We start from the raw sequence: 9,624 nt of genomic DNA on the forward strand, positions 1-9,624 counted from the left end.
CCACTCCTTTGATGTTGTTTCTTTACCTGAAATACTTGATTACCTCCTCGCCACTTACACAATGCTTTCTTAAAGATATGGCCGCATTTTTTTCTCACCCATCCATTCATTTTTTGAATATTTATTAAATGACAGATGCTTATCGTGAGCTTCCACAGTGAACAAGACTTTCCTTTCAATAGTAACTACTCAAAGGTTCAGAACTTTCTCTGCTGTATGTAATGTAGAAAAGACTTCTCTATCTTACAGAAATGCCATAGTCTGTGAATTTTTTTTCACTGAGTTTATCCAGCCACTTATAATAACAAATATCTTCTTATGGCATATCTTGACTGATGACAAGATCACAAACACTGCTTTCATACTACTATGAAAGGACACTTATTTGAGGTGCAGTAAATATCTGTGGAGTATTCTCTCTATCCAGATTTCTTTTCCCTAGGTATCTATTTTGCCTCATTTTTCACTTTATTTAGGTTTCTGCCAAAGCATCAACTAATCAGAAGAGGCTTTCAATGCCAGACTATCTAAAATAGTACTTCCCAAGGAGATCCAATCAGTCCATCCTAAATATCAGTCCTGAGTGTTACTGGAAGGACTGAGGTTGAAGCTGAAACTCCAATACTTTGGCCACCTGATGCAAAGAGCTGACTCATCTGAAAAGATCCTGATGCTGGGAAAGATTGAAGACAGGTGGAGAACGGACAACATAGGATAAGGTGGTTGGATGGCATCACCGACTCAATGGACATGGGTTTGGGTAAACCCCAGGAGTTGGTGATGGACAGGGAGGCCTGGCATACTGTGGTCCATGGGGTCGCAAAGAGTCGGACACGACTGAGTGACTGAACTGAAGTGAACTGAACTTCATTATCCTATATTTCTTTTGTTTTATTTTACTTCACTGTACATATCACCTACCTGACATATGGAATGTTTGCTAATCCTTTTCCTACCTCAACTATAAATAAGAGCAAAGACCTTAATTGTACACTTGTGCTATAATTATTACATCTCATAGTGGCTGGCACATGGTAAATGCTCAACGAATATTTGTTGAATTAGTGAAAGAATAGCTTACTGTTTCTGAAGGCATTATTTCATCATATATTTGTTTGGTGTAAAACATAGGAAAAAATCAATGCCATTCTAATTTATAGAGTATACTGTTTATCTTAGATAAAATATTTCAAAATTTGAAACTAGATTTTTAGATGTAAGTAAATTTGATATATGTTGATTAGATCTTGAAAATATGAACTCCCTAGCTCTAACTTGAACACTGACAAGCTTCTATCTATAGTATATATACTATATATACTATATATATATAGTATATATATATAGTATATAATATATATATATATAGTATATAGTATATATAGTATATATATATATATAGTATATATATATAGTATATAATATATATAGTATATAGTATATATATTTATAGTATATATAGTATATATATATAGTATATATATATATTTTTTTTTTAAATGCCAAGAGCAAATTTAACAGTAGCTCTTGGGATGCAGAAAGCCTTAACTCTGTTCACCTGCTATATTCCCAGTGTCCTCAGAAAAAAAATAATATAGTTTATTTATTTATTTATTTATTTTTTATTTTTCACTGGGTTTTGTCATACATTGATATGAATCAGTCATAGAGAAAAAAAAATAATATAGCTTATATTCACACTTCATGATAATTCTTTTGTAAATTTTCTTATTGCATCATTATTGCTGTAGTAATTTTCTTTGTTCTCTCAAACATAGATAGGTTGATGGTAGACATTATACATTTGCAGAAATTTCATATGATGCATTTAAACATGTGATGTAGATTGAGCAGATGGCATGTTTTATAGTTTCACTTAAGCTGTGAAATACTGGTTCTAGAATTTGAATACAAATTTGTCGATGCTAAGTTTATATTTTTTCTAATATGTCATCATATTTCATTCATATTTAAAGTATGGTAACATCAGAATATTTACAGTATGATCTTCTTAAATTTAGATAGTTCTAATAATGAAAATACAGCTGATTAAATATAGTTAAATGAGTTGATTCTAAGTGAATCAAAAGAAAGAAGATTCATCAAACAAAATTTTGGCAATTTAGTTAATTGGTAAAGATTATCCAAATCATCTGTCTACTGACTGTTTTTCCTTCTATTAAAGTTTTATTTCTCTTTCTGACTCTGAAGATCTTAATCCATTTTTTATTCTGTCCTCTCAGTATTCGTTTTGTTTCTTACTTCCATAAACCTATGGAAGTAATTTTTCTTTTGGATTTAACTAGCAGCTGACTATGGCTTTATATTATGGTTTTTCTGTCTTCATTTTGGAGACCTTTCTCAATACAAAAATGATAATATGCTTTTTGTTTGGTTGGTTACCTGTTGTTGTTACTTATGGAAATACCTTCTACTAATAAAAAGAACTCAATTTTCTTAATTTCCCTGTTTGTAGGTAAATAATAACTTACTTCTTCATGATAATTCTAGATTCACCACACTTTTTTTTTGTTGTTCTACATTGACTTGACTTCTGTAGAAAAAGTCTCAGTATTTTGTTACAATTAAAGAAAAATTTTTGATTGTTTTCGTACAGAATATTCTAAAATAGCACTTACATTTAGAAAAAAAATGGAGTCAAAAGTTGCATAATTATGTTTAAGACAAATCTTAACATTAAATATTTACAAAATAGTAAAAGGTAACCAAAATATCTCTGTATTTGTATGACAGGGATGGGAGTGGGCTAGTTTAGTTTCCCCTGTTTCCAAGTTACTCCATATCTCTTTTTATTTCTACTTAACTCCTTTCTCACATAGATAAGTAGATTTCTTAGTTTTTCAGTGCACATTGTCAGAGCATGTGAAGTGGTCAATAGTAAAATATCCCAGGCTTGATAACTTTTATTTAAGATAGTCATCAGTGCAAGGCGTCTATCTCAAGTTTCAGTATAAAGAGAAGTATGATTTAATTCCCTTGAGTAACATATCCATGGCCGTTCACTCATCTACAGCCATGGACACCATGGCTCAAGGGAAATACAGTTCCCCAAATATAGGCTCCCAAACAAAAATGGGTGTGCCCACTCCAACTGAGGTCTCTTAGGGTTCCATTTTAATCACTTTTCATTGAATATTTATATCTATTTGATCATCACACTGCTGTGGTTAAATAAATTTCTCAAAAGTCCAATTCTCGTCATTTTATCCCCAAACCTAAAAACCAAGCAAAGAATTCCCATCATTTTCAAAGAAAAATTCTAAAACCTCTCTAAACCTAACAAGATCTTTTATAATCTGGACTCTGTCAACAGTCTAAGTTTATCTTTCTCTACATTCATATTTCACTCTTTCCTTTAGCCATAGTTAATTCTCATGACTAATATTAAGATTTCCTTATTTTCTTGGATGGGCTCAACCTCATTTATCTAATTCATAGTTATAATATCTTAATTCTGACATAAAATCATGTGATAATATTTGATTATACCTTAAGTATGAGCACATTTCAAATTAGATGCCTAAAGTGTGTGTTCCATTACATAACTTCATGTTTTGTATTTTTATCATAATCTTTGGTTTACTTTTATTTCCTCCTCACTAGAGAGGGCTTCTCAGGTTGTGCAGTGATAAAGAATCTACCTATCAATGCAGGAGATACAAGAGACATGAGTTGGATCTTTAGGTCAGGAAGATCCCCTGGAGTAGGAAATGGCAACCCACTCCAATATTCTTGCCTGGAAAATCCCATAGATAGAGGATCCTAGCAAGCTACAGTCCCTGGGGTCACAGAGAGTTGGACATGACTGAGCAAATCAGCACACTCCTCTCTTTTGTTAGTAAGAATCACGTCTTAAGAATTTTTATATTTTCTAACTCAGGATATTGAACATGCTTAATAAATGTTTCTTAAATATGCCTATATAATATTTAAAGTGTTAAGTGAAAGTGTTTGCTGCTCAGTCGTATCCAACTCTTTGTAATTCCATGGACTGTGTTCACCAGGCTCCTCTGTCCATAGAATTCTCCAGGCAAGAATGTTGGAATGGGTGGCCATTCCCTTTTCCAGGGAATCTTCTTTCCCCAGGAACTGAACTCAGATCTTTTGCATTACAGGCAGATTCTTTACAATCTGAGCTACCAGGGAAGCCCATACAATATTTAAAACTTTTTTTATAAAGAATCTTATAACCCAGCATTAAGAAAAGAAACCACCTGATTAGAAAATAGGCCAAAAACCTTAGATATGCCACCAAAGAAGATATACAGATGGCAAATAGTCATATGAAACAGTGCACCACATCAATGTCAAGAGGAAAATGCAAACTAAAATAATGAGATATTACTGCCTACCTATCAGAATGGCCAAAAGCCAGAACACAGACAACATCAATATCTGACAAGTATGTGGAAGAATAGGAACTCTCATTCATTGTTGTTGGGAATATCATATGGTACAACCACTTTGAAAGATGGTTTAGCAGTTTCTTGCCAAACCAAACATACTAGTACCATACAATCCAGCAGTCATATTCCTTAGTATTTTCCCCAAAGTTGAAAACTTAGAGTCATACAAAAACCTGGACATGGGTGCTTATAACAACTTTATTCAGTTTCCAAAACTTGAAAGCAAATGAGATGTCCTTCCATAAATGAATGGATAAATAGATTGTAGTTCATTCAGAAAAGAGATTACTCAGTGCTGAAAAGAAATGAGCTATCAAAGCATGAAATGACATGAGAAGCCTGACATGTATATTACTAAGTGAAATAAGTCAATCTTAAAAGGTTACATACTATATTATTCCAACCATATAGCATTCTGGAAGATAATACTACAGAGACAGTAAAAGGATCAGTGGCTGCCAGGGGTTAGAAATGAATAAACATAGTATAGAGGATTGTTTGCAGATTGAAACTACTCTGTACAATACTATAATGGTGGTTACATATCATTTATATATTTGTCCAAATCCACAGAATGTACAGGACCAAGGGAGAAGGCAGGCAGGGAGAGAAGGACAAAGGAAGAGAGGAGAAAAATGGACAAAGAAAAGAATAAAAAAGAATGAGAGGAACGAAGGAAAAAACACTGTGAAGATAGTATAATTATGGATGATTGCATTATTGTTCCCATCCAGTGTTATCCCTCTTCTCAATGACTAGCTCCATGTTTCCATGTGAGTACAGTGCTTCCTCTGGGTACTTTTTTTTTCCCCAAAAAATAGTGTTGGCCATTGGTCTGGATTTTGGCAATGGAACATAAACAAATTTTGCCAAAACTTTCTAAAGATGTCACAAAAAAGAAAACCTTGGACAAATATTACTTATAAAAATAAAAACATGAAATGAAAAGCATAAAATAAAAATGCATTATCATACAAAAAGAAAAAGTCATCATACTGAATAATATTTATTTCAGGTAAGCAAATATTTAATATTACCAATGTCTTTCAGTTGAGTTCAGTTCAGTCACTGAGTCATGTCCAACTCTTTGCAACCCCATGGACTGCAACACACCAGGCCTCCCTGTCCGTCACCAACTCCCAGAGTTTACTGAAACTCATGCCCATTGAGTCAGTGATGCCATCCAACCATCTCATCCTCTGTCATCCCCTTCTCCTCCCACCTTCAATCTTTCCCGGCATCAGTGTCTTTTCAAATGAGTCAGCTCTTCGCATCAGGTGACCAAAGTTTTAGAGTTTCAGCTTCAACATCAGTCCTTCCAGTGAATATTCAGGACTGACTGCCTTTAGGATGGACTGGTTGGATCTCCTCGCAGTCCGAGGGACTCAAGAGTCTTCTCCAACTCCACAGTTTAAAAGCATTAATTCAATAAGCACCAATGTCTTAATATCATTTATTTTATAAATATATGAAAAGCTACAAATCATATTATCTCTTTTATATTCTCTGAAACTGCATTTGTTAAAATTTAATGTTTTAAGGACAAATCTTTAAAAACTAAGAAGAGATGTATACTTATTTAACAGATAAAATATGTTGATACTTACAACTTCCAGAAACACACCTAAGAAATTTTTTCAAGGGAACAAGGAACAGTAAGTTCCATGATTGATTCTATTATTCAACAATGTCCTGATAGTAATAGCCAATATAATTAAGAGGAAGCATAAATAAATATAAAAATTAGAGGAAGGTAGAAATACATATTATTTACCAATGAAATGATTTTTTACTTGAGAAACCAAAAGAACTCATTGTTTTAAATTTACACCAAGTAAAAAGAAAATAGAGAAAAGTTGCCAGGTAGAAAGCAAATATATAAAAAGCAATTTTCATCATATTTACAAATTATATCTGAGTAGGAGAAATGATGAAAAAAGTTTCTATTCATAATATCAAAATCAATGCAGAACTTAAGAATAACCTTATCAACAAATATAAAAGCTTCATGGATGAAACTATGGAATGTCATCAGACACAAAATTAAAAATAACATTAGTAACAACAACAACAATAAAAATAAAATATGTAAAAAAATTAGAAAGCTTAACATAATTTGGATAAAAAGACTCGTGCTATAAAGATGTGCATTCTCCCAAAATAAATGTCTAAAAGGAGGTTGATTTCAACAAAAACAACAGTGGTTTTTTTAAAGTAAACTACATTGTATATCCTTGCCTCCTTTGTCAAAGATGAGGTGTCCATAGGTTCGTGGATTTATCTCTGGGCTTTCTATTCTGTTCCATTGATCTATATTTCTGTCTTTGTGCCAGTACCATACTGTCTTTATTACTGTGGCTTTGTAGTAGAGTCTGAAGTCAGGCAGGTTGATTCCTCCAGTTCCTTTCTTCTTTCTCAAGATTACTTTGGCTATTCGAGGTTTTTTGTATTTCCATACAAATTGTGAAATTATTTGTTCTAGTTCTGTGAAAAATACCGTTGGTAGCTTGATAGGGATTGCATTGAATCTGTAGATTGCTTTGGGTAGAATAGCCATTTTGACAATATTGATTCTTCCAATCCATGAACACGGTATGTTTCTCCATCTGTTTGTGTCCTCTTTGATTTCTTTCATCAGTGTTTTATAGTTTTCTATGTATAGGTCTTTTGTTTCTTTAGGTAGATATACTCCTAAGTATTTTATTCTTTTTGTTGCAATGGTGAATGGTATTGTTTCCTTAATTTCTCTTTCTGTTTTTTCATTGTTAGTGTATAGGAATGCAAGGGATTTCTGTGTGTTAATTTTATATCCTGCAACTTTACTATATTCATTGATTAGCTCTAGTAATTTTCTGGAAGAGTCTTTAGGGTTTTCTATGTAGAGGATCATGTCATCTGCAAACAGCGAGAGTTTCACTTCTTCTTTTCCTATCTGGATTCCTTTTATGTCTTTTTCTGCTCTGATTGCTGTGGCCAAAACTTCCAACACTATGTTGAATAGTAGTGGTGAGAGTGGGCATCCTTGTCTTGTTCCTGATTTCAGAGGAAATGCTTTCAATTTTTCACCATTGAGGGTGATGCTTGCTGTGGGTTTGTCATATATAGCTTTTATTATGTTGAGGTATGTTCCTTCTATTCCTGCTTTCTGGAGAGTTTTAATCATAAATGAGTGTTGAATTTTGTCAAAGGCTTTCTCTGCATCTATTGAGATAATCATATGGTTTTTATCTTTCAATTTGTTAATGTGGTGTATTACGTTGATTGATTTGCGGATATTAGCGCCAGAAAGATAAAGAACATTACAGCATACTAACACATATATACGGAATTTAGATAGATGGTGGCGATACCCCTATATACAAAACAGAAAAAGAGACACAGAAGTACAGAACAGACTTTTGAACTCTGGGGGAGAACGTGAGGGTGGGATGTTTTGAAAGAACAGCATGTATACTATCTATGGTGAAACGGACCACCAGCCCAGGTTGGATGCATGAGTCAGGTGCTCTTGCCTGGTGCACTGGGGGGACCCTGAGGAGTCGGGTGGGGAGGGAGGTGGGAGGGGGGATCGGGATGGGGAATACGTGTAACTATATGGCTGATTCATGTCAATGTATGACAAAACCCACTGAAATGTTGTAAAGTGATTGGCCTCCAACTAATAAAATAATATTTAAAAAAAAAAAAAAAAAACATAAAACATACTGAAAAAAAAAAAAAAAAATAAAGTAAACTACAGCAGTATTCTAAAATTTACTTGAAACGAAGAAACAAGTGAGAATACCCATGATAAGCCTAAATTAAAAGAAAATAATATGATAGACTAAACCCAATACTCCAATATTGAAATATATTGTACAGTTTCATTAATGAAACACTGTGGGTTTGAAGTATAAATAGGCATTAAAAACAAATGGAAAAACTGTAAAATAAATTAGGAAGCAAAGATAAATAAAGAGGCACTATACAGGTGACATTTAAATCAGTACAGATAAGCGATGCTGATACATTTGAATGGCTTTCTTGGGAACAAAAGTAAATTGAATGAACGCGTGCTAAGTGGCTTCAGTCTTGTCTGACTCTGCGACCCTATGGACTACAACCCGCGAGGCTCCTCTGCCAATATGATTCTCCAGGCAAGAATACTAGAGTGGGTTGCCATGCCCTCCTCCAGGGGATCTTTCTGATTCTGGAGTCAAACTCACATCTCTTATGTCTCCTGCATTGGCAGGCAGATTCTTTACTGCTAGCAGAAGCTGGGAAGACCCAAATTGGATAGCACACCCAATATAAAAAGAATTTACAGACTATAAACTTAAAATTTTAAAAGACTACAAGCATTAAAATGAAAACACATTTTTAATAAAGTGGAAATGGATGATGACATAAATAAAGTCACATAACCTGCATAAAAATAATCCCCTGAGGGGAAAAACATAAATATGTCAAACATCAAGGACAAACTGAAAAAAAAATGACTTATAACTGAAATCACAAGCAAAGGACTAATTTTCTTAGTATATAAAGAGGAACTAAAATCAATAATAAAACATGCACCCAGTAGAAAACATAGACATATGGTTCAAATAAGCAGAGAATATAAAAGACACTAAAAATAGCTTTTAACCAAATGTGGTATATATCAACTTCAATGATGACAAAAGAATAAAGCCTAAAACTAAAATTTAAAAGCTTCTTTTGTAACTGCTTAGATTAGCAAAAGTCCAAGAGTTTGAAAACACTGTAGGCTGAGGAGAGCCTTTAGATAAAACTCCTACACATTGCTGGTAATCTGTGAATACAAATGGCCTCTACTGGGTATTCACCAAATTTTCACCAAAGTTATCAATATTCACCAAAATTTAGAATGTATTGGGGTGCCCAAAAATTTCATTCAATAAAAACCTCAATGAACTTTTTGATCAACCCATTATATATACTTTGTCCTGTGAACTTCATTCCTAGGAATATACTTTGCAAATTTGTTCACTTACATAAGACATTAGCATTAATTGCAATAGCTATTTGCATAAAATTTGTGATGTAATATGGCAGTTGAAACAGTGGAATGTATTTGTAACAGGATTAAGATAATGCTCTATTGATCTATGTAGAAAGATCTTAAAGATTTTGTTTAGTGGAAAAATTCAATATGCTAAATAGAATACTGTACAATATTATACTGCCATTAAGCAAT

The sequence above is a fragment of the Muntiacus reevesi genome, chromosome 1 (assembly GCF_963930625.1).
Source record: "Muntiacus reevesi chromosome 1, mMunRee1.1, whole genome shotgun sequence".
NCBI classification, from domain to species: Eukaryota; Metazoa; Chordata; class Mammalia; order Artiodactyla; family Cervidae; genus Muntiacus; species Muntiacus reevesi.